At 44.7% G+C, this 20,336-nt stretch overlaps 1 long non-coding RNA gene across 1 annotated transcript in view; it reads right to left on the bottom strand.

Moving 5' to 3' along the window:
• Positions 1 to 6,408: 6,408 nt before the first annotated feature.
• Positions 6,409 to 20,336, bottom strand: part of LOC149121266 (uncharacterized) — a 98,161-nt gene continuing 84,233 nt past the window's right edge. The window contains exon 3 of the long non-coding RNA XR_016224358.1: positions 6,409 to 6,472. This is a non-coding gene — a long non-coding RNA (uncharacterized LOC149121266). The remainder of the gene's footprint in view (positions 6,473 to 20,336) is intronic.

Genomic DNA, 20,336 nt, shown 5'->3' with positions numbered 1-20,336 from the left:
GAAGACATTATGACACCCCCAAATGAACAAGACACCCCAAGTCAAGATTATGAAGATGATGAGATAGAAGAAATACAAGATACGTATCTCAAAAAATTTATGATAAGAACATTTAGAAGTTTTCAAAAACAAATTCTTAAACTACAGAAATCCTTACTGGACAGGATAGAAAATCTCTCTCGTGAAAATTAAGTCTTAAGGAGGAATCAAAATGAAACACAGAAACTAGTAGAACAGGAAAATGCGATAGTGCAGAGAAACCAAAATGAAATGAAGAACTCAATAGATCAAATGACAAACACATTAGAGAGCCTTAAAAACAGAATGGGTGAAGCAGAAGAGAGAATATCGGACTTAGAAGACAGAGCACAGGAAAGTATATAGTCAAACCAAAGAAAAGAAGAGGAAATTAAAATCTAAAAAATATGGCTAGGAATCTACAGGATACTATTAAAAAACCCAACATTCGGGTTCTGGGAGTTCCTGAAGGCATGGAGAGAGAGAAAGGATTAGAATGCCTTTTTAGTGAGATACTAGCAGAGAACCTCCCGGGTTTGGAGAAGGACAGAGACATCCTAGTACAGGAAGCTCATAGAACCCCTAGTAAACATGACCAATAGAGATCCTCATGATGACACATTGTAATCAAACTCACCACAGTGAAACATAAAGAAAAGATCCTAAAATGTGCAAGAGAGAAACGTCAGATTACTCTCAGAGGATCTCCAATTAGACTCACAGCTGACTTCTTATCAAAAACCCTACACGCTAGAAGGGAATGGCGAGACATAGCCCGGGTACTAAGAGAGAAAAACTGCCAGCCCAGAATATTATATCCTGCAAAGCTCTCATTTGTGAATAAAGACCTTTCATAGCAAACAGAAATTGAAAGAATTTGTCACCACTCGTCTAGCCCTGCAAAAGATGCTTAAAGAGGTGTTACACACAGAAACACAGAAACACGGTCATCAATATGAAAGAAGGTAAAGGAAGGAAACCTCACAGCAAGATCACAGGAAGTTCAAAGCATATATTAGAAAATATCTCTGGGAAAATGGTAGGGCAAAGTTACCACTTATCAATAGTCACATTGAATGTTAATGGCCTCAACTCTCCAGTTAAAAGACACAGATTGGCTGAATGGATTAAGGAACAAAACCCATCTATTTGCTGCTTACAAGAAACACATCTTTCCAACAAAGATGCATGCAGATTGAAAGTGAAAGGCTGGAAAAAGATATACCATGCCAAAAGAAATGAAAAAAGAGTGGGCGTAGCCATCTTAATATCTGACAAAATAAACTTTAACACAAAAACTGTTAAGGGAGACAAAGAGGGGCAGAGCTCTCTGCTGTGGCCTGGAAAAGCCGTAGAAGATGTACCACATCCTTCGGCCCCTGCACCCACGTGGAAGACCCAGAGAAGGCTCCTGACTCCTTGTTTTGGATCGGCATAGCTCTGGCCATTGTGGCCAACTGGGGAGTGAACCAGCGGATGGAAGGTCTCTCTCTCTCTTTCTCAGCCTCTCCTTCTGTCTCTGTGTAACTCTGACTTTCAATTAAATAAATAAATAAAATCTTTTTTAAAAAAAGATGTTTCTGCACTCAAAAGAAACACTTAACAAAATAAAGCAACCAACAGAATGGGAGAAAATACTTGCAAAGTATGCAACTGATAATGGATTTTCTAGGATCCATGAACAGTTCAGGAAACTCAAGAACAACAAAATAAACAAGCTAGCTAAAAAGAGCAAAGGACACGAGTAGGCATTTTTGAAAGGATGAAATACAAATGGTCAGCAGAAACAGTATAAAATGCTCAGGATCACTAGCCACCAGGGAAACACAAATAAAAACAACCAGGTTTCACCACACCCCATTTAGAATGGCTATCATCCAAAAATTGAAAAATAGTTAATGCTGGCAAGGATGTACGGAAGTTGGTACCCTAAATCATTGCAGGTGGGAGTGTAAACTAGGACAACCACTATGGAAGACTATATGGCAATTCCTCAGAAATCCAAAAATACATCTATGATATGACCCAGCCATCCCACCTTTGGGAATTTTCCAAGCAAAATGAAATTGGCATATGAAAGAGTTATTTGTACCCCTATATTTATTGCAGTTCAATACACAGTAGCTAAGATATGAATCAACCGAGATGCCCATCAACTGATGACTGGATAAGTAAAATTTGGTATATATACACTATAGAATACTATTCAGCCACGAAAAAAGAGAAATCCTGTCTTTCACAACAAAATGGATGCAACTGGAAACCATTATACTTAGTGAAATAAGCGAGTGCCACAAAAGACAAATACCATATATTTTCCCTATTAGTTTCTGTGGTAACTAATAGAACACCAAAAATGTAATATATGATGATTTGCATTGCAATCTGCATGAAGTCATACCTGTGCATAACCTGTTAAGAAGAAATGGCTAAAAGTCTAAATGAGCTAAATTATTACCTTGTAACCACAGAGGAAATATCTGGATGTTACATTGTCATTGGTTCTATTTCATTGAAAGAAATTATGAATGACAAATAAATTGTATATGGGTGAAATGGTCATTTTTTCCACTCAATTATTATTTATAGCCATTGTCTATATTCCCACTAAATTAGAGTCTTTTTGCTTTTTACTTGGTAAACTTCTTACTCCCTGAAGTATTAAGCCTTTTTACTGTAATGTAAGTTTAAAATATGCTAACTTGGGCTGGCGCCACAGCTCAATAGGCTAATCCTCCGCCTGCGGCGCTGGCACCCCGGGTTCTAGTCCTGGTCGGGGTGCTGGATTCTGTCCCGGTTGCCTCTCTTCCAGGCCAGCTCTCTGCTGTGGCCCGGGAGTGCAGTGGAGGATGGCCCAAGTGCTTGGGCCCTGCACCCGCGTGGGAGACCAGGAGAAGCACCTGGTTCCTGGCTTCACATCAGCACAGTGCGCTGACCACAGTGTGCCATCTGCAGAGGCCATTGGGGGGTGAACCAATGGAAAAAGGAAGACTTTTCTCTCTGTCTCTCTCTCTCTCTCACTGTCTACTCTGCCTGTCAAAAAATAAAAAAATTTTAAAAATAAATAAAATATGCTAACTCAAAAAATTTGTTTAAATGACAGAAAGGTAAAAAGAAGAAGGGTAAGAGGGAGGGTGAGAGGGAGGGAGGGAGGGAAACCAGGAGCTTCTTCCAGGTCTCCCATGTGGGTGCAGGGACCCAAGCACTTGGGTCATCTTTCACTGCTTTCCCAGGCCATCAGCAGGGAGCTGGACTGGAAGAAGAGCAGCTGGGACTAGAACTTGCGCCCATATGGGATGCCAGCAATGCAGGTGCAGGCTTAGCAGCTGCATTACACCTGCATTATAGCACCTGCATTATACCACAGCACTGGCCCCCTGCACAAACATTTTGATACAACCTCATTTTTATATACTATGCTTTTCAAATGAGAAATATACATTTACTAAAAACTAGTGATGTAAGAAATTCAGTTAACACTCAGAAGATAGTTGCATTCTCAAAGCAGTTTGTGAAGGCACGTGAACCTCTAACTGCTACAGTTGCTGGTAAATTCACAGAGGTATGTGTATTCTCACCTCCAACAGGTTAGTAACTTGGGGAGAGGAGTAGTATGTGGTCTGTTCACCTTATACATTCCTTCTCATATTCCCAGCCCTAGCTACTGAGGGAGAAGACTAACACATTTTGCTGCTCACCCACAGCCCTATCACTTGCTTTGGCAGGGCTTCCTTGGTTGCTTTCATCACACTATTCATCACCAAAGTCAGGGACACTTTCCAGTTACTCAAGTTCCTTAAAATGTTGCAGAGAAGTGCTGTGGCTTTAAAGCGCTCACTGATTTAGGGCTTACTATGAATGCAATGCTGACATCGCTCTATCCCATTTTAATCTTCACACTGTGAGATCGGTATTGACAAATCTCGTATCCAAAATGAAAATATGTGGCAGGTCGTGATATCTGTAGGTGTGTCTTTTGTGACTTGAGGATCTTCTCGGCACCAGACGTAGGCCGGTTTTAACACCAAGCGCTTGCCCTAGACAGTGCCAATGTCAAGAACTGGAGAAGTGTTCTTTTAGTTTCAATGCGTGCACACAAGGAGCATCAAGGTGAACACAGAGTTTTTCATTTTACTGACCACACTCCCCTTCAACACTATAATCCTGAACGTTAGCCAGAAGGACTGGGAGGTGGGGAGGACGTGCATTTGAGTTATATATGATCACATACATTACACATGTGGTGGTGTTTCATAATTTGTGTGGTATATAACAATAAAAACTGATGTCTGTTTCTAGTGATTCAGTGGTGAATCTTACTTGATTTTGAAGCGAAAGGACACCTCAACTGTCAACTGCTGGAGTTTCGATTTCTAGTCACAAAACATTTTGAAGTTAACATGAAGATTGTAGGGAGGACATTTCAATTAAAATTCTAACAGCTTCGGGGCTCTCTGACCTTGAAAAGGAAAACGAAGACACTGTGTGACCACCTGAGAAGCAAAGCTTGAAGTTCTTTTGTATCTTAGAAGTGGTGTTGCTGTTCTAGGATTCCGGGTGGTGGAGAAGCCTTTGGATACTCTAAAGGAGGGAAGTCCATTATCACTGCAAGGAGAGAGGTGAGGGAATAAGGAAAAGACTTTTTTCCTATTTCTGAAATTCATCTTTAAGACTGGTATTGTGGTGCAGCAGATTAAGCTGTCACTCCTATATCAGAATGCCAGTTCCAGTGCTGGCTGCTCTGCTTATGATCCAACATCTTACTAACATGCCTGAGAAGGAAGAAGATAGCCTAAGTGCTTGGGCCCCTGCCACCCGTGTGGCAGCTCCTGGCTCCTGGCTTCTGCCTGACCTACCTCTGGCTGTTATGGACATTAGGGTAGTAAACCAGAAGGTTGAAATATTTCTTTTTTTAAAAGATTTATTTATTTACTTGGAAGGCAGAGTTACACAGGGGTGGGAGAGAGAGAGAGAGAAAGTCTGTCTTCCATTTGCTGGTTCACTCCTCAAATGGCCACAATGGCTGGAGCTGCACTCATCCAAAGCCAGGAGCCAGGAGCCAGGAGCCAGGAGCCAGGAGCTTCTTCCAGGTCTCCCATGCAGGTGCAGGGGTCCAAGGACTTGGGCCATCTTCTACTGCTTTCCCAGGCCAGAGCAGAGAGCTGGATGGGAAGAGGAGCACCTGGGACTTGAACTGGTGCCCATATGGGATGCTGACATGCAGGCAGTGGTTTTACCCACTACGCCACAGCACCGGCCCTGGTTGAAGATATTTCTTTTGTTCTTTCTCCACTCTCCTTCCCTCTCCTCCCCTCCCCTCCCCTCCCCTCCCCTCCCCTTCCCTTCCCTTCCCTCTCCTCCCCTCCCCTTACCTCCCCTCCCCTTCCCTTCCCTTCCCTTCCCTTCCTTTCCCTTCTCTTCTCTTCTCTTTTTCTCCTCTTCTCTGCTCTCCCTCTCCCCCTCCTCTCCCTCTCTCCCTCTGTTGTTCTTTCAAATAAATTAATACATATATATTTTAAAAAATTCATCTTTTCAGATACATTTCAGGCCATCCCTATTAAATTCCTGGGCAGATTTTTACATTGGGCAATACCTCACAGAAGGCTGATATTTAAAATCCATCAGCTGATCTCCTGCCAGGAAGCTTAGGGAAGAAATAACATCTTCCCAGTTTTGGGTTAAGAACTTGTTTTATGCAAAATAGTCTTTTTTTTTTTTTGGACAGGCAGAGTTAGTGAGAGAGAGACAGAGAAAAAGGTCTTCCTTTTCCATTGGTTCACCCCACAAATGGCCGCTACAGCCGGCGTGCTGTGCCGATCCGAAGCCAGGAGCCAGGTGCTTCCTCCTGGTCTCCCATGGGGTGCAGGGCCCAAGCACTTGGGCCATCCTCCACTGCACTCCCGAGCCACAGCAGAGAGCTGGACTGGAAGAGGAGCAACCGGGACAGAATCCAGCACCCCGACCGGGACTAGAACCCGATGTGCCAGTGCTGCAGGCAGAGGATTAGCCTAGTGAGCTGTGGCACCAGCCCAAAATAGTCTTTCAAACACAGATCAGTTGTCTCAGCAAAATCATCTGAAGGTTTCAACACACTCTCATATAAACATTTGGTTCTTTGTCTGTTAATTGAAGGGTTTGAATGGGAAAAGGGGCCAACCTATGTACCTGAAAAGGATCTTCTATTATTTTTTTCTAGAATCTATGGTCCTAGTCTCAGGAGTCTTAAGTCAGCGGTAGGGATGTCAGCAAGTGAAATACAGTAGACTCCCATGGATGATACCTGATGAAGGGACAGATCATCTGTACTCACCACCAATCCGTTCTCTGTATGGTGTCTCGGCCTTTGACTCACAGAAGAGCAGAGTTTGTAGAAGTGCAGCTTCCACTTACCAATTTGAGATCCATGAGTGCCGAGTGCCCGTCCCAGACCTCACTGCCAGCACATCAGGAACTTCTGGAATAGAGGGCAACAGTGGTGATGGGCCCTCCCAGGATACCGTGTGCTGTGTGTGCCCGTCATCACCAAGATATGCATCCAAGAAGAGTGGACATACTTCCATTTTTAGACATATTATCAGCACTCATCTAGACATTCTCCATCCATTTGTTCTGGTGAATCTAAGACCACTATTTTTCCTTATGAAGGAGAAGACATCCCAGAAACAAACTATTCAGAAAGCATTGTCAGATAGATTCCAGAAACTGTTGATTGTGGTTTTAGGTAGGGCTTTCTCAACTATCTTTAAAGTGCTTGTTTCCATGAGCAAATAAACTCATTTTAAAAAGTTACTAGGATTTAAAGAGGGACATCGAAGATGTTCCATAGTATGCTCTTATTTACTAAAGTTTTCACAACAATGATCTCAAATCTGTTATGACATTTCTGAGAAAAAAAGCCAGCAAACACTATCTTCCCGGTTTATAATGTAGAATGATAAAGTGTTTGATCCAGCTCTCCTTTCTTGATCATTGCCTAGTATACGCTGTGCTAAAAAGCACTGGACACTGGGATTTGAGTCCTAATTTTGTCTCAGATTTTTTTACACAATTTTACATGTTATAGATGAGAAAGAGTTGAAGATTTCTATTATCTCTAAGCTGTCATCTCTTCCATAAAACAGGTTTAGCAATTCAATCCACCTTATGAAGGATATTGCCAAAGAGATGATGAATGGAAACAGCTTCTACCTATGGCTACATTGTAAGCAGAGAGTATGTGTTAAATCACTGCAGAGGAGGGAAATTGTAAGATTCTGTTCTCTGAATCAAGAATTCCGTTTCAGGCTTCATTGCTGACACAGACATTGGGCAAATATGATTTGTCTAATCAACTGCTTTTGTGTGAGCCTTGAAAGAGGCCACACTACTGAGTGTCATTGATGGTGATCCCTGCTAGTTCCACAGTGGTATGAATGTTTTATGTGTTCAAAAGAAACTTGATACTTTCCAGAAAGTCTCTGAACATAATTGCTCTCCTGCTTCCCAATCCCGAAGGCCTAGACAGAGAAATTCTAGCTGAGTTATCCAAGGTGGCCTTGATCTAGGGCAGCCCTTCTAGTGGTGGTCTAATTTCCCTTGCCCTCAGGTGGAATTCCCATCACTGAATACCCTTTATGAACCAAACTAAAGGTCTAGGTTGTTTACCTCTCCCTAATATGTCTCCCTACCCTTGTATATACTCAAACCTTCTTGGGTCCAAAGCTGTGTGTCTCCAGGTTGCCTAGAAGAGAGTTGTGTTTTGAGTTGGTAGGTAGGCCAGTATCTGCAAATAAAATGCTGAAATGCTCTCTCCAAAGCTTTGTTCACAATCTAGTGCAGTTTTGGTTCAAAGGGAGTACACAACTGCCCCCAACGTTATACGATGAAGTGTGTTAGTTCAGTGGTCTCTATCCCAGATTTAAACTCACTTTGACACACCCACCCACCTAATACCTTACTATTCAACACCGATAGGACATTTTTGTTTCCATACTTCCTATTTCCATAGCTTCTACATCTAAGATCACAAAATTCTTTGAGCCAAAAATAGTTGGCACTTCATACATTTTTTAACAACTGTGAAAAAAAAAAACAAAGTGTAAGGTGAGAAAATTTCTAGGAAAATGCTCTTTCTGCTCTTAGAAGCTCTGCTCCAAGCCCATCCCTTTGGCCTCCAGGCCATAGAAAAGGATGGACCTGAACCTTACAGAATGTAGCTCTCTCGAGCATGCATCACTTTGCATGTAACTAAATCTTGTTTCTCTGCTAAACTTTACTTAAGTCTCATCCTTGAACTCTTTTCTTGCCCTGAAGAAAAGAACATGGACAAGCCACCCTACGACATTTCCAGGGGTTGCAGATGCTGGGCTGCTTGAACACAAGCCTTTCAGAACTCCCCACATACAGGATCCCAGGAATTCAGAACAAACTAACTGTGGTCTTATGTGAGTTTGATTTGTTAACTCAGCCCAAAGTTGTGTTTTGTTGGTTGTGTGTGTGTGTGTGTTGTTTTGACAAAGGTAGCGAAAGCGGTATTGCCAGTAAGGCTGGAAGTTGAAGCTCAGCACTTCCAAAATTTGCTTCTCCCCTTGAAATATGGAAAGAGCTGTGACATCACCAAGGTAGTCTAAAGGGGAGTTTCTCACAGGCAAATAGGCCTTTTAAGCTTCTGGGATCATCCCTCACTTCTCCCAGGAAGACAGGCCAACTCTTCACAGCATTTGTTCAGGTACATTTATAATGGAGTCCTTACCTCCCCATTGGACAAGAATTCAGAGGAGAGACAAGAGACTGGCAGCAAGCACGCTAGTGAGGTTGATGAAGAAGTGCACCTGACTCATCAAGAAGGGAGCTCAGCCAAAAGTCAGTGTATATGCCCCCATCCGCATTTAGACTATGGTTTGTATGGGTATGGGCAAATTTTTTCAACCATATTCCCTACCCATCTCTGGAAGATTACTAGGCAGAACACCCAAGTGCAGGATCCTCCCTGGGTGTTACATTACTGGGCAGAAAGGTTCCTGGCACCAGACTTGGGACCTTCCTTACAATGATATTGGGCAGGGCCTTTGATCTGCAAATGTTGGGTTGTTCTCAAGACATGTTTCCAAGATATCTAGGCCCCTTGTCTCAGGTAATTGATTTTTTTCCTCCCATAAACATAGGCTAGTACCTGTCAGTTGCATTCTGAAAAGTATATCAAATTTTTTTCCATATAAAACACTTTAATCCAATTTAAATAAAAGCCAGTCAATGAAACTGCAAACTTTAAGAAGTTCCTGGGCCGGTGCTGTGGCATAGCAGGTAAAGCCGCCACCTGCAGCACCAGCATCCCATATGGACACCGGTTCGAGTCCCAGCTGCTCCACTTCCAATCCAGCTCTCTGCTCTAGCCTGGGAAAGCAGTGGAGGATGCCCCAAGTGCTTGGGCCCCTGCACCCGTGGGGGACCCGGAAGCAGCTCTGGCTTCTGGCTCAGATCAGCACAACTCTGGCCATTGCATCCATTTGGGGAGTGAACCAGCAGACAGAAGATCCCTCTGCCTCTGCTCCTCTGTAAACTCTGCCTTTCAAATAAATAAATAAATCTTTTTTTTAAAAAAACCTTCCTTTGAAATATGAGAGAAAGGAATTCAGCACTGATTTTAGAAACTTGTTAACAGATCCTCAAATGAACCAAATCTTGCGCTCACTTCCATTTTTTAAAGATTTATTTCTTTATTTGGAAGGCAGAGTTACAGAGAGGCAGAGGCAGAGAGAGGTCTTCCATCCACTGGTTTACTCCCCAGATGGCCACAACAGCCAGAGCTGGGCCAAACTGAAGCCAGGAGTCAGGAGCTTCCTCCAGGTCTCCCACATGATGAAGGGGTCCACGGATTTGGACCATCTTCTACTGCTTTCCCAGTCCATTGCAGACAGCTGGATCAGAAGAGGAGCAGCCGGGACTCGAGCCAGCACCATATGGGATCCCAGCACTGCAGGCACCGGCTTTACCTGCTAAGCCACAGCGCCAGCCCTTTCACTTCCACTTTTAACACCATTACCAGGATATTTGGCAATAAAGACATTTATATCCCACATTCAGAGTACCTGGGGTTCAACACACAGATCTGGCTTCTAACTCCAGCTTCCTCCTAATGCAGACTTCGAGAGCAGCAACGGCTTGGGTAGTTGGGTTCTTGCCACCCATATGGCAAAGCTGGATTGAGTTCTTGATTTCTGGTTTGACTGGCCCCATCTCAGCCATTGCAGGTATTTGGGAAATAATCCAGTACATAAGAGCGCTCTCTCCCTCCCTCTGTCTCTCTACTTCTCAAATAATCATTTCAAATTTAAAAACTATGAAAATCATTACCATATGCCAAGCCATGTGCTAGGTACTGGGAATAAGATAGAGACCTCTCTTGGAGTTTCCATAGTAGAAGCTGTGTCAGACAGTGCATAACAAAATAGATTCTGAAAAGGGCTCTGAAGGAAGTCAGCTGGGTTCTGGTGACAGCAGTATGCTTCGTGCACTTTAACATCTTACACATCTTCTCTATGGCCACACAGGGTAAAACCACTAGAAAGTGCCATTGTTACTTCTAGGTTAGTAGCTGTACCGAGCCAAGGTAGAATGGGGGAAGTTTTCCTATGGCAATGTAAACTGCTATTCATATGTGTTCTAATCATCACACCCACACTGAATTGCCCGCGTCTCCTACAGAAATCTTCCAAGAACTGATTTCACTGTAGCCCCTACCTAACAGAATTGTCAAATATGAAAAAAAAAAGGATACTGGGACTTTAGAGGAAATGGCCTCATTCCATAATAAATAAGCATAATATGTGTCCTCCTACGTCTGCCCTAACTGGCCCTGATGGGAGGAAAGACAGCTCTTGGATTTGAACTTGGAAGAGGAAAATTCAAGCTAGCAACCAGAACCAGACCACAACTCTGAAGACCCCCCTCCAAAAAAGCCAGCCCCGTTACTTCCTTGGGAAACTCCACCTCCTCCACCCCACCCCACACCAGTGGGCTGCTGGAGTCCTGGAGCCACTGTTGTGCCCAGATCGTTAGATCCCCGCAGAGACCCCCAGAGAGTCGATCACACCAAACTGCAACAGCAAGGTTTATTCAGGAGTACAAGCCACGACAGGGACCCCATACAACCAAACTGCACAGCAGAGGAAGGAGTGAGGCCCCGGTCTTTGTTTGGGAGAGTTTTTAAAGGAAAAAGGGGCTACATCAGCAGGAAAAAAGGAGTTCATACAGCATGGAAGCTTTGGGCTCAGGGAGTTACTTTGTTTAGCAATCTCTACTGTGCTGTCCTTGGTCTACCGAGCTAGCTGTCCCTGGTAAGCTTTGATATCTCCAGAATGCCTGAATGCCTGCTTTTACAAGGACCCGGGTCTGCTATGGGAAACGGAGGCTGCTTTTTTTTTGTTTTAAAATGGAGTCACTTTGGTTCTTCATTCCCCCCTTGTTTTTGTACATGTTTGAAAAACCCAATCATGGGTTTTGGACTGACATTTTATAGGTTTTACAAACATTTAAGGGTTTATATTGGGACTGTTGGACCATTAATTGAATGGTGTCCAATCTCTGTTTCATAAACTGTACAAGTTTGTTAACAATGCAAGGTCTGAAGGTTAAAATTAAAATCAGGAGAACAAGGGCCCTATGAGTCCTGATAGTAGGGTGGCTTGCCACGGAGAAGAATTTAACCAAGACTCAAACCACCCCTGAGAGGCCTCCTGTTCTTTTTTTTTTTATCTTGCCAGCCCCTCCCTGACCTTAGCCAGCCATGTTATCTTTTATTAGGCCCGAGTGATCAGCGTAAAAGCAGCATTTTTTCCCAGAGTGGCGCACAGCCCATCACATCAGTCCCAAAAGTCCAAGAGGTACAGAGGGATGACGATCCGTCTTCAGAGCCACCCCTGTTGATATGGGGCAATGAGGCACTCTGCGCTGCCATGGGGCGATGTCTTAAGCCACTGTATCCTGGGTGGGGAGCCGAGCACATTCCTGTAGTAGCATTTGGTTGACCTCCTGGTTGCCGAAGGCCTTGGTTCGCTCTATCACCAGCTGTAAACACTTAACCAGACACTGTACTATAGAGACAGGGTGAGAATAAAGCATATTCCAGCCAAAACTGGGAGAAAAATCACTCATTAGTGTGGGAGAGGATTACCAGTACACACATGCTGGGAGTATAAACGGCGATCTACTACAGAGAACAAAGAATTTACAGAAATCCTCAGCGTTTAATTTCTGCTCTACTTTAATACACAGAATAATGACTAGCTATTTGCAGTATGTCCTTTTAACTTTTTAACTTTGTGCATTTACTTTTTCTGAACAAGGCGGAGCTGCTGCTATTATGTGTAACTGAGATAGTAGTTGATATTTAATAGGAAACACTGCTCACAGAACTGTATTTCCTACTAGCCAAATTTACCTAATAATGAATTATCCTGATAATGGAGAGTAGATACCATATGCACTAATTATACAGATGTTAAAGTCACAGTTTTAAACAAGGTAATTTACATTTTGAAGTACACTATTTATGGTAATACTGTTTGAAAGATACTACAGCTGCCCCCACAGGATATGTACAGAATGTCTGTATACCACTGATTTTAATAAGCAACAAAATTACAAAGGAATGAGGCCCAGGAGTGGGCCAGGCAGGGTCCAGAGTTGCTATTAGAGGAGTCAAGAAAGGTGTTGTCCAAGTTACAAATAAGTTTTCTGATTGAGATGCAAAGAGAACCTGATAGAAGGGGCTTGATAATAAACTGGTGGGCTTTAGGCCTTGTAAGTTAAGGGACCTAGACCTATTTATCTTTTTACATAGGGTACATTTTAAGGGAGGTGTGAACCTCCTTGGGGAAGGCACCCTTTTGACTTTTATTACTTACCTGGCCTGGGAGGAGAGCTGGCCAGGTAAAGGCAGGTGGCATCTCCAATAGGAAATTTACAGCTCTGTCTGCAATGTTACTGACCCTACTTGGCCATTCTTTCAACAGTGGTGGTCACTTTGGAGGCTGGGCTGAGTGAAGGGCTTTTCAGCTTAGAGCCAATAAGATCCGTGGCTCTGACCTGAAGTCCTTCGACTCCAGGACAGGTCCATTTCCAGTGATCCAACTCTTGGCTGGCAGAGCTGCCAGGGCTCTTCACAAGCTGACTTCTGCTGAAGCCCAGGATTACCACATTGAACGCCACTGCAGTGGACTGGCCTGTTGGGTCTCCCTGAGGGCAGATTACTGTACAGAGCTGCCTATAATAGGCCTGCCACCCATCTTTACATTGCTTCTGGTGCCCAGCTCTCTTTTTCTCCTGGTTCTTGTTAAATCAGACCAGAGAATGCAAGTCAAGGGAGTGCTCAGTCCCACCTCTAATTTTCATTGCCTAGACTAGAAGTCTATAGTCATAGGCATGTTTTTTATGAATATTTAGCTGGGCTGAGTTATTCTGATTTCTGAACATGGTTGACCTTTAACAGAACTGACTTATATCCTTACCCAAATAGCTATGCAAGGATACTGCCAGATTATCACTACAAAATCTTACCAGTTACCAGCCATGCTTAAAAACCTTGCACCACCAGAGGCAAAACAGATACGTTACTCTGTGTGGTGTTGCCTGGAGACAGCTTTAATTTTTTATGCTAGTCTTTAATCCAAGTAATTAAGTAATCTTACAAGGAATAATTATATATGGCAATAGGGTCAAAAAGGTAGGGCAGCTTTTCCATGCACAAACATTTTAAGAGTAATATCAAATGAAAACTTAGCAAGTAGATTTAATTATTAGAAAACAACTTAGGAAAACACTTACCAGAAGGTCCAAAGTCCTTTACAAATGTTAAGAATACATGTACTTGGGGCTGGCGCCGCGGCTCACTAGGCTAATCCTCTGCCTTGCGGCTCTGGCACACCGGGTTCTAGTCCCCGTCAGGGCACCGGATTCTGTCCCGGTTGCCCCTCTTCCAGGCCAGCTCTCTGCTGTGGCCAGGGAGTGCAGTGGGGGATGGCCCAAGTGCTTGGGCCCTGCACCCCATGGGAGACCAGGAGAAGCACCTGGCTCCTGCCATTGGATCAGCGCAGTGCGCCAGCCGCAGCACTCCGGCCGCGGCAGCCATTGGAGGGTGAACCAACGGCAAAGGAAGACCTTTCTCTCTGTCTCTCTCTCTCTCACTGTCCACTCTGCCTGTCAAAAAAAAAAAAAAAAAGAATACATGTACTTGGAAACATCTCTTAAATACCCAACATGGTGTAGCTTGTTTAACCAGCAAATTTAAGCACAAGTAATAAAATGTTTTCAGTTGTTTTTTTTTAACAAGTTTACAGAGATTTAGGTTACACGAATTTTCAATTAACTTTAGCTGTTTAAACTTACAGGAAACATTTTGTTACAGATTACAATATAATCAAACTCTACAGCAATATGAACACTTGAGATAACTTTCTTGTATACATAACATTTAGTCCAGCAGAGACATTAGAAAAACATACATAAATGATACAGAGGAGTTGATTAGATAGATGCATTTAGTTTCACAGCAAACTATAGGGTCACATACATCAGAACAATAAAGCAGTTTCAGTGATAGTTGTTAGAATCTTTAACCTTTTTTATAAATTACCAATTGATTTGAATTACTTTCTGATCTTAGTAAACTCAGTTAACTATACTTTTTCCTAGTTGGTACCTGTAATTCATTATTGGCTTTATCAGTCCACAAAGTCATCCCAAGGTACTGAATACAATAGATGTAGCTGGAAAAAGTCCATTGCAACCAATAGGAGGACAGTTAAACACAGAACCAACAACACTTTAGTTTTATGAGTAGTAAATCTGATATACAAAACTGTGGATGACAAAAGACCTTAAGTTGTTATATTTAAAATTACAAACTTGTTAACCAAGAAGAGACACTTGTTTGCTTTACATAGCATTTTTGGAAGCACCTGTAGGATTTTACAAGGCACACTTAACTTTTTTAGGCCTCTGGGGCCCCTTCACCAAGATGACCATTATGTTTAGTAACACTAGATTACCAGACTTTATAATTTTCAGACATTTGTATTAATACCATTTTATATTATGACATAATACAGACCAAATTTGAACACTGTTACAGGGTGATTATTTAAAGGTTTGAAAATAAGCACATATTTAAATAACCCATAGTTCTTAATAAAAACTCAGTTGTTTTTAAACAAGTAGAATTTAACAAAGACATCAAGAGAACATAATAGATTACTTTAACTTATTGCTTTAACAGAGAATCAGTAATAGCTTCCGTGTCCAAAAATCTTTTTTCTTGTAACTTTTTGTGACTTTTGCATACCCTCTTACTTCAAAAAATTTTTTATGCTTGTGATGTTTTTTATCTGTCAATTTTCTTGCTTTACATTTTGAAATAACCTATTAAAATCTTTAAATTAAGACAACATTCTTAAAAAAAAAAAGACAACATTCTTAAACAAGGTAACACATTAAATTTCAGTGTTAATTAGTTTTAAGTGATGTTGAACTACTTTTTATATAGACAATCTATGAAAACACGTTAGCAAATTTAAGTAGTTTTTCTATAGAACATAAGGTGTAAGGTGTTGAAAGTACCAAAGTTTACATTTAGACACTTATCTCATTTGTCTTTACCCAATTTAAATTAGCAGTTACACCTAAATGACTTAAGATCCTGATATTATATATCTCTATCTGAATTTAATTAAAATTAAAATTGTATTTATCTAAAACAAGTGCTAATTACCTATTACTGTTTCATTGAGTACTGACCACCCAGAAATTTTTGAAAACAAATTGCAAAATAAGTTCAGCAAGTTACAAAGCAATATCTTCTGGCTTGTACGAGATAAAACAGAAGAGCCATTAGAAGGGTGGGATACCCGATTTGTTTCATTGATAAGACAGGGAGAGTAGACTTTGGACCAGACCTGATTTTAAGATAGAGTTCAAATTCTGAGATAAGGCAAGGGGGAGGAGAGTTACCCAGTCCATGCCAATCTCTAAGGCCAAAATCAAATTTTGTGCCAATCTTGCGCACAGCGCCACTGCTTTGAAACCCGCCAACAGAGCCTGGCAATAGACATGTGTGGGGAGCAACCCGGACTGGACTGAGTTACTGGAATTAAGACTTATTCTATGCATCTGCTCTCCCACAATGTGGCACTGGGAGAGGAGCGTACAGCTTCTACCCAGCTGCCTCTCACCAACTTGACAAGCTGCAAGAGCCGCTCCTGATTGGAGGAGAGCAGCGTACTCGGCGTGTGGGCAGCCGAGTTGGGATTGGCGGAGGAGGACTATAAAGGAGGAGAGAGACAACATGCACCAGGAACACCTGAGGAACACCTGTGCAGCCCCCGAGAGAGCCGACCGGCGGTGTGCCGCTCCCCCGCGGAAGTGGGGAATGTGGCAGGGGGAACCGCCCTTCCACGGAGGTGGAAGGGACGGTAGCCAACCCGGGAAGAACCAGCAGCAAACCCGGGGAGGGCCGAGCAGACGAAAGAACAACACAGGGTCCTGTGTCGTTCCTCCACGAAGACGGGGAGCGACAGACATGGACTCTCTCCTTTACAGAAATTAACCCAATTGTTATTGTCCTTTTTAACATTTACATTGTTTTAACATGCCAGAGGCTGTTCACCTTGGAGACCTGTTGCAGATATGGGTATGGCCCGGCGTGAGAGATTTATACCCTCTCCCCCAGATTTTTAAGGGCCAGCAAGAGCTCAGGGATGCCGCCAGCCCCCCAGGGCTCCCGCTGGCTTTCCGCACTTTATTGAAATTTTTTACTTTGACATTTAGAGCACTGGGCAGAAATCACATCGCGTCAACACATGCCACGGGCCCTCAGGATGCTTTAACAATTGGATTCCCCTGGTCTGCACCACTTCTAAGTTGGCTGTTAGGTGCTGGCCAAGGCCAGCCGCTGCATGGAACTGAAGCCACAGGGGTGGGCCTGGCGGGGGGAGGGGCCACGCACTGCACGCACTGTGGGAAAAGGAGAGGGGTCTCCTCCTCGCACCCCGACCCCAGGAGCACCGCGCATGCAGAGCCTGCCAGGCTCCCCGAAGGCGGCCACAACTCCCATCGCAGCTGGGGCAATCCATGGGAAGGGCCCAGCTCTCATCCAGAGTCCCCGCTGCCTGCTCCCCAGGTGCCAGGGGGAGGCGCACACCCAACTCCACTTTGCACTCCAGCCCGACCGACCCAGCCCTTAACCTACATTATTATGAGCCACCTTTTTTTTTACATTTTTTTTTACTGTGCAAGAGTTAGATCCAGTGGAGTCACCCCATGTTCTGTCCAGTTAAGTCAGTTGTCAACAGAAATAACACAAACACCACTTAACGAAAAGACAAACACAGGGCCCATATAGAATTTCTGTGGACAGATTCAGATGGTCATATTACAGAAGATCTCGACTGCTCCAAGGGCAAACCTCCGGGAGTCTGAAGGAGACCAAAGACCTTACAGATGGGACGAGAACTCTGCAGCAGTCCTTGTTCTCTTCGTCCCCAGATACAGATTGGACCTACCCAGGTCCCAGATGAGGAATCGGGACATCTCCCGTTTCCTGCGGGGTGTGCCCTGCAAGCGTGTCCACTTGGGCAGTGACCCTCCACAGATTCAGAATACAGATACAACGGCCGATGCTTCAGATTCATTGTTTAACGAACAAACAAACAAACTCACCCAGTCAACTGGAGCAAACCTTCGGGGTCGAAGTAGCTGAGGGGCTTTTTGGGGATCACAATCCCAGACAAGCCCCCAAATATGTTGTGTCCAGATCATTAGATCCCCGCAGAGACCCCCAGAGAGTTGATCACACCAAACTGCAAGAGCAAGGTTTCTTCGGGAGTACAAGCCACAACAGGGACCCCATCCAACGAACCTGTGCAGCAGAGGAAGGAGTGAGGCCCCAGTCTTTGTTTGGGAGTGTTTTTAAAGGAAAAATGGGCTACATCATCAGGAAAAAAGAGTTCATACAGCATGGAAGCTTTGGGTACAGGGAGTTGCAGTGGGGGCTTACAGCACCGGAGCTTTGGGGGCAGGGATTTACTTTGTTTAGCAATCTCTACTGTGCTGTCCTTGGTCTACCGAGCTAGCTGTCCCTGGTAAAGTTTGATATCTCTGGAATGCCTGAATGCCTGCTTTTACAAGGACCTGGGTCTGCTATGGGAAATGGAGGCTGCTTTTTTTATTGTTTTAAAATGGAGTAATTTTGGTTCTTCACCACCTGGGTCTGTGACCCAGATCCTGCCTTGTGATGAGGGATGATGAGGCTGGCAGGGAGGCAGCTGTCGCCTCTGCATGGGCAGCGGAGGCTGGGGCCCAGTGGCTGTAGAAAAAGGCTGCCCTGGCTCAAAGCTGAAGAGCCCTGGAGGCGGAGCCTAATAAAGAATGTGTAAATAAAGGTCAGGTGTCATAAAGGGTGGGGCGGGGTGCACAGTTGCTAAGGCACGTGCTCCAAGGGGTTGCCATAATCCATCAGCTCCTGCTCAGGGCATACTGCATGTGCCCCAGCAGCCTGAGTCACTGTATCCTGAAAACCCCGTCAATGACCCATCTGTGCCTGTGGGTCCCATGGCTCCTCTTCAAGTGGCAACTGCTGTGGCTGCTGGTCCAGGCGACTCAGCCTCTGGAGTGGACCCAGGACCTGGTCCAGCTGACCTCCAGCCTCCCTTGGCTCTCTGAGCCCTGGTCTTCCCACTCCTCGAACTTCCCACCTGAATCACCTGACCCGCTCAGACCCCCGGCAGACCCCAGCAGCTTTGATGACCTGAGGTCTTCTGCTCTCTCCCAGATGCTGGCCTCGCCTCAAGAGTCCACTGTGAGTTTGCTTCCTTTTCTGGAACTGCCCCCAGAGCCAGAACAGCTTGCTGTTCCGTACCAGTATTTCAATAGGCTGACTCGACAACAGAGGCTACCAGAGGCGATTCCCGTGCTAGACGGGGATCAGGATCAGCCCCTGGCTCTGCCTCCTCGACTGGAAGGAAATGCTCACCAGTCACTGGAAGCACTCGTTCTGCCTCTAGACAGTCAGAGTTCACAAGGAAACAAGTTGATTGTTTCACCCCTGACTCCCAAGAAAGATCTAGCTCGGCGTCGATGGCTTCCTAAGGTTGGTGTTGGAACTCCAGACAGAGCAGACAAACTTCAGGGTCAAAATCAAGTTTTGCTGGCTGACTATGGGGTCTATCCTGGTGGTTTTCATACAGAATCCCAGGAGAACCCAGGGGAAACTGCACAGCCCTCTGAGCAGGCTGAACCATCTCAATTCCTGCTGGAGGGCCAGACTCAAAATCCAGAGACTCAGGAGCCCATCCAATCCTCCTCCCCACAGCAAGAAGAACAAGCTCCACCTCCACAGCCCATTGAACCAGATGAACCTTCTTCACCCCAGCAAGAGGGCCCAGGTGCAGACCTACAGCAGCCCGAGGAAGAAGCATCTCCATTGCAGCAGGAGGCCCCCGCTCAGAATCCATTTGCTACTGCAGAAGTAGTAGGTCAGGCATCAGTGTATCATGATCCTAACACTCTATCCTCACCTCAGATTGTAGCTCTCCAAGCAAACTTCCCCAGTGTCACACTGAAACCTGCAGACACGGAGCTGACAGAAGCCTCAGGGGCAGGTGAGGAAGTTCAATCTACTCCAAGCACGGAGCAGGCTCCAGCTCAGCCTCTGGGGCATCCTGAGGGAGTGGGACTCCCCTCAGCCCAACAAGAGGCCCCATTGCAGACTCTGGAATTCCCTGGGAGGGTGGAATCTTGGACTCAAGAGGGTCTAGCTCAGACTTCAGATCTCCCTGAGGAGACTGGACCTTTCTCTACCCAAAACGATGCCGCAGCTCAGCCCTCAGAGTATGCTGAGGAAGTCAGCCCATCTGTAGGCCAGCAGGGGGCCCCAGCTCAGCCTCCAGGCCTGCCTGTGACCACTGAATATTCCCCAGCAATCAGGAGCAGCCTGCTCAGCCTTCTGAGTCTCCCGAGATCGAACCTTCTAGAAGCCAACTGGAAGACCCGGAGAAGCCTTTGGCACTCCCTGTGGAAGTCAAATCTCCAGTACAGCAAGATCCCCAAGCTCAAGCGCTAGACTCTCCTGAAGAGAATATCATAGCTCAGACAACACAGATTCAGAAGAGGACAGACTGGTCTCTAGATCAGAATCAAGTTCACCGTTATAACCTGCCCAACGTTACCATCAAGCCTGCAGATGTGGCGCTGACCATAACTCGGGAGCCTACCATGGAGCGGGACGCTGCTCCAGCACAGCAGGAGGGCTCTGCTCAGACTCCAGGCCCTCCTGTGGAGACAGAACC

This window comes from Oryctolagus cuniculus, chromosome 17 (assembly GCF_051225735.1).
Source record: "Oryctolagus cuniculus isolate XC-2025 breed Fujian yellow rabbit chromosome 17, ASM5122573v1, whole genome shotgun sequence".
Taxonomy (NCBI): domain Eukaryota; kingdom Metazoa; phylum Chordata; class Mammalia; order Lagomorpha; family Leporidae; genus Oryctolagus; species Oryctolagus cuniculus.
This window is presented reverse-complemented; position numbering and strand designations above follow the sequence as displayed.